This window comes from Chroicocephalus ridibundus, chromosome 20 (genome assembly GCF_963924245.1).
Source record: "Chroicocephalus ridibundus chromosome 20, bChrRid1.1, whole genome shotgun sequence".
NCBI lineage: Eukaryota > Metazoa > Chordata > Aves > Charadriiformes > Laridae > Chroicocephalus > Chroicocephalus ridibundus.
This window is the reverse complement of record NC_086303.1, coordinates 6,816,203-6,823,874: the sequence shown is the minus strand read 5'-3', so window position 1 is coordinate 6,823,874 and position 7,672 is coordinate 6,816,203. Positions and strand designations below refer to the sequence as shown.

General features: G+C 50.7%; 1 long non-coding RNA gene across 1 annotated transcript; it reads right to left on the bottom strand.

Moving 5' to 3' along the window:
* Positions 1-583: 583 nt before the first annotated feature.
* On the bottom strand, positions 584-3,449 carry LOC134525713 (uncharacterized). The gene is made up of 3 exons (XR_010073839.1): positions 2,757-3,449; positions 1,240-1,963; positions 584-879 (listed from the first exon to the last, which is right to left on the bottom strand). It is a non-coding gene; the product is annotated as an uncharacterized LOC134525713 (long non-coding RNA).
* Between the last annotated feature and the right edge of the window lie 4,223 nt (positions 3,450-7,672).

Here is a 7,672-nt window from a genome sequence, read left to right as displayed (position 1 = left end):
CGTAAAACGTCCGTCTGCTTTTACTGAAATCCAACTCTTCCTTATAAAAGAGCTGCACAGAAAAGATAAAATGTAATAAACACACCTCACCGTAGTATAATTGCACTGGAATTAGGAACAAACCGGGGGGTTTTTGGGAAGAGGCTGATTTTCTCAGAGCTCTGGAAAACCAGAGGGAATGGCGGCCCGCCCAGGCTCAGGCCAGCGCAGCTCCACATCAGCCGCACCTCCGCGCTCCCATCGCCGCCGCGGAGCCAGCGACGCGCAGGGACCAGCCCCCGCGCCAGGGAGGGAACCCCGGGCTTCGGTTCCTCCTCTTCCCCCACGGCAGCAGCTCTTAGGGGGGACCACGGCTGCTGCAAAGAGTTTTTAAACAGCCACTTTAATTCATTGCAGTCGCCATCTTAATGTAAATTTACAATATGAAAACTAGGAATAATTTAACACCTAGGAAAGGAAAAGATGAAACAAAAGCCTGAACACCTTGGCAGCCTCTTTGAAAGCAAAGGAAATGTCACAACTCTCTTTAACGGCATCTTTATTTTTGCAGGCAAATTACAAGTCCAGGTTCAGGAGTGTTTTTGTTCTGCCATTCTGCTGTGACAGCGTGTGCTGGCAGCCTCTAATTCATTCAGGAAAATCCACAATAGAAGTGAAGAAGAGAAAATGACAACAGTTTTGTGCAGCTCCTCTTTCCTCCCTGCCAGGCAGCAGCAGACGCCGACGTTCAGCGCAGGGGGGTTGAGGACCGCAGCCCCCCTCGCCGCCCGCAGGCTCCTGCCCGTCCCCCGGCGGCCTCCTCTGGTGACCCAAACCCGAATGGCCGGAGCTGCCCGGTTCACCTCTCAGCGCTGTGCCCTGTCTAAGGGACTCCTGTGCCTGCTCAGGCCAGATATAAAGGGCAAATAAGACGCACAATAATTAACATAGAAGATCTGTGCTGTTCCTGTAGCAGAGATTAATACCATACATTTTCGGAGCCCTCGGGGATAAAGATTATGGAAGTCTGATATATGGTTATTATTCTTTTAAAGGAAAATAGATTTACCAAATTTACAATCAGTTCTGATGGTGGGAGGAGGAATTTAATTTTTTTTTCTTTTGATAAATATACTGCAACTCTTCTATAATCCCTATTAATCTGATCTCCTAGGGAAAATTTTGCTGATCCATCATCTTGTGGCAATCTTAATTCCCTTAGTGCCTCCAGGCAGGGGAAATGGATTTCCTCATACCGACCTCTTATGCCTCTGAAACTTCCAAGTGAAAACTCTCTGGGGAATTCAGCCCTTGTCCACGGAAAGAAAATGTGTCTGTGGAGGCTGGAGCAAAGGTGCTGCGGGGAATCACTGCGGTGCCTTCAGGAAGCATTCCCGTGGGAAAGCTGAAATCCTGCAGGTTCCCTCCCTCCCGACCACAGACAGAGACACCATTGACACCATTCAACGCGCCTCTATTCAACAGCAACGGGGACGGAACATCTGTTGAAAAATATACGCAGGACTAATTATATATGATTGAGGATTTTAAACTGCTATTTTTAGCTTTGCATTAAAAAGATTTGATGAATCAAATGCTTGTGCTCAGCATTCTGAACTGGAAGAGGAGCAGAGCGTCGACCGCCTGACCCGCGGAGATGGAGCCCGGAGCCCACAGGTGCGACGGTGCAGCCCGCGGGAAGCTCTGCCTCCCTCAGCGCGGGCAGATTGAATGAAACCAGCAACTCATTTGAATAAGAAAGTCTCTATTTTTTCCTCCAGTGCGAGCGGGAGCAGGTGAACATCAAGGCTCTTTTCATTATCAAGTTTACTTCAGCGCGTTCCGCTGGGAGAGATCCAAGCGGCGTGTTGCGGTGACACATCTGAAGACGAGCATCAAAGGGGCTGCGAGCACCAGCCGCCAGGCAGGCGGATCCCGCAGACGGATCCCTGGGCTCTGATCCCCCATCACTGCAATGATGTCACTGGCAGAGAATCACAAGAAAATCTTGACAGAATTGTTTTTCATCTGCTGCGTTAGAAAGTAAACGGACTCTGTGGAGATCTTTTACGGGGCAATAAAGAGAGGGATGGGGAAGGTGCAGGGAGCGGGGGCAGGCACGGCCGAGCGCCCAGGCTGCAGCGCCAGCTGAGCCCCCTCCGGGAAGGGAAGTATTTAAAGAACAAAGCTGGAGACATAAAAGGGAGATGGGCACAGCTCCGGTGGCTGCCAAGAGAGCCATAAATGCCCAACGCAAACACGCTCGCGCGAGCGATGGGATATTGCTTTTATCGCCAGCCTGGCGAGGCGGGGAGCGGTGCCCGGGGTGCCCCCCTGCGCTGCAGCCCCCACGGCAGCCACGGCTTGAGAGCGGCTCTAGGGGGCTGCAGGGAGCCCGGGGTACAGCGGGATGGCGTTGGGGAGCCAGGGGGGACCCTCGCCCTGCCCAGCACCGGGAAAGGCAACAGCGCTACCCGGGCTGCTCCTCCTGCCCATCGCCCCTCAACACCTAGAGCTGCCTCGGAACCAAGGGAAGGGCGAGTGTAACGTGCGATCAGGAGAAAAGCTGTTTTTCACACTTACTGCCCTTGAATTGGCAGAGTGAGACATCATGTTTTATATTAACTTCATAATAATTACAGTTATTACTGAATTCATGTATACCAGAGAGGTTATAGCTCCCTAGGAAAGCTCATAATATTATTAATGGATATGCCATTCCATTGGCGTTATCATGTAACAAGCTAATTCAAGCATTTTGATATTAAACAGCGTACCTTGAAAACTCAGGGATGCGTGCGCGGTCGCTGGGAACGGTGCTGGTAACAGGCGTCTGGCGCACAGGAATTGTCCTCTGAAACGACTGCTTTACAAAGCACAGCCCAAGAACAGCACGAAGCGCTGCCTTTATTTAAAGCAGTGAAATCAAAACTAAACATTTTTAATACAGAGGAACGGTGTGAGGAATTAAGGAACTGTTGCTAGCGGTGGAGAACTGATGGAAAGGAAGATCTCGCCTTTAAGAGACAGCAAGGACCTCACCAGCCTGTTCCCACACTGTCCCCGTGATTAATTGCAGAGATTTAATGTCTGTGGGCACGTGTTTGCAGTGGCAGACAAACTTCTCCATCGGATTGGAAGAGGTGACCCATCCACAGGGCAGCGCTTATGGGCGCTTAAAGATCTGGCGAGCGGCTGAAGAAGTCGGGAAAGGTCACCTTCGCGCCAGAGGGCTGGGGGAGCAAAGCAGCCTCTGGAATTTCTCAGGGAAATTCTGATACAAGGGAAAAACTGTTCCCCATGAGGAGGGGCAGGATGGGGGCAGCTCCACCTCGGCACGGCCAAGGAAACCCCCCGTCCCCCAGCCGGGTCCCTGCCCGGGTGACGGCAGGCTGTGGGAGCAGCGACTGTCTCACGTGTGCGGTGTCAAAGGGACATAAATCCAGACCGGGCCCGTAACCTCACATTGATTTTTACTGTAAATCTAATACTTGGAGCCTGCCATCAAATGAATTGTTGCACATAAAACCCAACCGTACACATGATAGGAGTAAAATTAGACAGCAGGTCTATTCCAGGACTGTTGCAATTTCCTCCATAATGTCAGGCTATAGTAACACATACATATTTCAAAAAAATTAAATTGCTATTAAACTTTCTGACCATCTTTGTAAATTAACCTCTCTTTCATCTCGGCAAGAGCTGGCTTTTGATTTAGCAGGAAATAATTTTTTGAGCAGTGTCCAGACTTCTTCCATTAGGCGTTTGGGCCATGGTCAATAAGCCTGAGTTAATTACCTGCTTAAACCAGATCATGCTTCTGTGTGAACTTGTGGCTCATCCATCTGTACTGCAAATACTGGTTCTCTCTCCTATTTGGAGGTGAAGCAGCCCCCCGGGACGGTCCCCATGGACGCTCTACCCACAACCGGCACTCCATTTTCCCAGTGCAGGGCTGGGGACCGCAGCCCTCGGGTCTCAGGAGAGCAGCTGAGCACATCCCAGCAGCCAGATTTGTCACAACCCGGAGCTCATTCCCATCGTGGGGCTGGGAGGGCGAGCGGAGCCGTGCCGCAGCCTGCGGCCAGCACACCGAACCACCGCACAGCTTCGGCCAGTGTTTCTTCCCGCAAAGAAATAGAGCATTTCTTGTGGAAACCAAGGCAGCAGGTCCTGCCCCTACGTTTCCTGGTGCTCTGCTCGACCCTCCACACGATGCCGAAGAGGCGGCTGTCACATACAGCTTTGGTGGGATGCTCCTCTGGCCACCAGCAGGCACACGGTCTCCAAGTCACCCCTTGGAAGATGGATTCCTTCTGCCCTCCCCGAGGAGGCTCTTTCCACATGATGTAGGCTGTAACCGAAAGTACAGCTGCAGATATTAGGACCCGGGGCACTGCAATCTCCAGGCCTTGCCTCACAAAGCCGACCCACAGAGCTGCAAGCGGCCGGCGATGGATGGGGCCGTGCGTGAGCTCCCGAACATGGGGACACGTCGCTTCCCATGGCCGCGACCGCTGGGCAGCTCGGGCACATCGTCATCGCCACGGGGCAAAGGACGCGACCTGCAGGTTGAACAACCCCATGTGCTTGTTTGGGAGCCCTCGATCCGCAACCCGAAATCTCAGCCCTCTGCCAAGCTGCATCAGAAGATCTGCTCCCTGGCGTGCTAACCTCCTGACGTAATTCACTCTAGATTTACACCCGAATCTCTGCTTTTGTGTTCACGCATTCACGGCTTCAGCCACAAACCCATGTGCCTGGCCTGGGCAGTCAAGGGGAAAAAGCAACACCAAAGAGACAGACTTTCCCCCCCACACCCCCAAATGCGTGGCCTTTCACGGGAAAGCCTTGGCCCACGACTAGACAAGGCTGTGTCCAAACCAGGTGAACCCTCATTTATCCAATATCAACAAAGCCCTAATTGAGAGATCAATTGGGAACCTGCCTCTTCACGCGCAATTTGGAGAGCTGACAAAGCCACCTGTAGGGGCTGGAAAATAAGTTCTGCCTCATTACAAAAGAAATTGCATCTAAATGAAAACCAACATATAATAAGAGCTCTAAATGCCTGCAAAATGCTGCCAACCAGACAGGTAATCCAGTGATATATAGCACACACCATGTCTTTGACAAGGGTCACCCTTAATTATTCAGCAATTGAAGGAGCTAAACTCATTTCCCCAAAGGCTTAAATGTTTTTTATTATGATGTGTAAATTCCAGGGCAGAGAATTAGCTGGCCAGAACCTAAGAATTGCATCTCTTTGATAGATTAAAACCTAAATAATCATATGTATAGCAAAGCAGAGGCACATTAACCAGGCTTTTCGCTAACATTTTGAAAAGATTTCTAAGTCAGGATACCCTTCAAACATTCCCCTCCTTTTCTGTTTGGCTCTAGCTGTTATTAAAATTTTAATGGCCTAAACTACAAAAGATTTATTAAATCTGCGGAAGGCCGGGTGAGCGCATCTGCCAGGCTCTGCGGGGGAGAGCACGGCCGGGCAGAGCCGCCGCGTTCCATCTGCGATAACAGCCCCGGCTCCCACCCGGGGAGCAAGAAACGGGGGTTTGGGGTGGGGAGAGACACGTCTTGAAGTTGGGCAGCGCGCTCCATCCAGAAATTACATCTTCTTTCGACGAAAAAAATCTTCTTTTGCTGTGACTACTTCCACAAGTAAATTTCATCTCATCGTATCTTCTTTATGTGCTATTCAGGGTTTCTTCCCAATTATTGTTTCTTTTAAAGCACCTCCCAGAGCTGTGTGCACAGGGGCGCTGGGCCCGTATGGATTTCCCCACTCCATTCGGTGCCTTGGTTTCATGGTTTCACGAGTGGGACGGGCTGAGCGGGAGAAGGGCTCTTCCCTCTTACCGCAATCTTTCCTAAATCTGAGGGAACACAGCCAGCTCCGCGCCAGGTTCTGGGCTGCAAAATGAGATCAGGGTAATAAGAGACATCCTGGAAATAGACAATAACGGTAAAATGATGTTTTGACATGGAGGCCCTATATGGTTGATGGGGAAAAATGAACAAAGTCAATGATTGAGGAGGTGCTGGAAAAATAGTCTCTAACAGCTGATTAGACTCCGATTCAGCAGATCCCAGACAAACGTGATAGATTTCACAGAATAAATCCCTAGCTGTCTTGGTTTATCTCTACACTTCTCTGCTTTCTTTCCTTCAGGATCACATCATCTCTTCCCCCCCCCCCCCCCCCCCCCTTTTTGAGGGCTGTGTTTCCACTGTATGCTGCCAGTGCACACCGCAAACACCTCGCTCCGTGGCACACAAAGCGGCAGATGAAGCGATGAAGTTTGGGTGGCAGCCGGACGGCCCCTGGGCGGCCACACCGCGGGGATGCTCCCGTTGTTGGTCCTCTTGGAGGATGATGGTGGTGACAGCGGGAGCCCCCATTGCAGCCAGCACAGGGTCACCCCGTGGGGTCTGTGTGACAAAGCATTGCGTGCCCGGGGCAGCGGGGTGCCCCAGCACCCTCCTTGCCTCTCCCAAGCGCCTCTGCTCCACAGGGCTCCCGCGTTTGCCTTCTCCCCATCACAGCTGCAGCATCCACACCCCCGGCAGCCTCAGCCCCCGCGGTGCCCACGCCTGCGGCCCCGCGGACATCCCCCAGGCTGGTGCCAGGGACCGCTGCCCAAACACCTTTCCCTTCCCCTCGGCTCTTCGCCGTGGTCTGCCGAGACGGCGGCGGGGCCATCCGAGGCCGCCCGCTGCCAAAGGACGCCTCAATGCAAGATTCAAGAACAGCGGGGAACACGGTCAGCTATTAAAAATAAAAGGTACGAGATGATACTGTTGCAGGCAGGAGTACCACCAGCTGCATCGAGATCTAGATTATTTAATAACGTACATTAAATTATGACAGAAACTTTGTTAAACCTGACTCTGCTCTCGCATACGCTGCTGTAAGGCCGTTGCCAATTCACGATAATCCTCCAGCCCCTGGTTCTTTTGTTCTGTTCACACATTTCCGCGTAGTCTCAATGGACTCAGCAAAGTACCAGTTTGTGCAAAGCACCCTGAGATTCACTTCTGGTTTCCTAACACTGAGGAAAACCTCAGCAACCCAATGAAAGCCAGCCCAGAGACAGAGGTTACGGCGAGGTCGGCACTCACCGGGACGGGGCCGGAGCATCAGCCAGGCTCGTGCCTGGACGCCGGGTACAAACGCTGTGTTCCAGCTCCGCAGACGGGGGGCAATTGATATTTTCAAGGGCTAAACCAGAACAGCACGGAAAATATTCCGGATCAACCTGAAAAATATTATGCTTTCTTTCAAAACCAAACGTACTCCAAAATTTGTTTCTTAGTTTTGTATTTTGTTGATTTTCAAGCTAAGCAAAATACTGGTTCATTTTGCAGGGGTTAGTATTATTTTTAAAGTAAATCTTACTAATATTTTTTTTTAAAAAGTGTTCTCTCAGACCTTAAAAATATAGATGTTGCATTTAATAAACATCAATAGTAAATTTTTTGACTTTGTGAAAAAAGTTTTTGGGTTTTTTTACATGCTGAAACACTTTGACAAACGCAACGTGAATTCACAAGTACTTGCAGCTGATTCAAACCCACATTTTTTCCAACAAATGAAACATTTGGCTGAAATGTTTTGCCCAACTCTAACGTTTGTCCTGTGCCTCAGGGTGAATTTCACTCTGTGTGAATAACA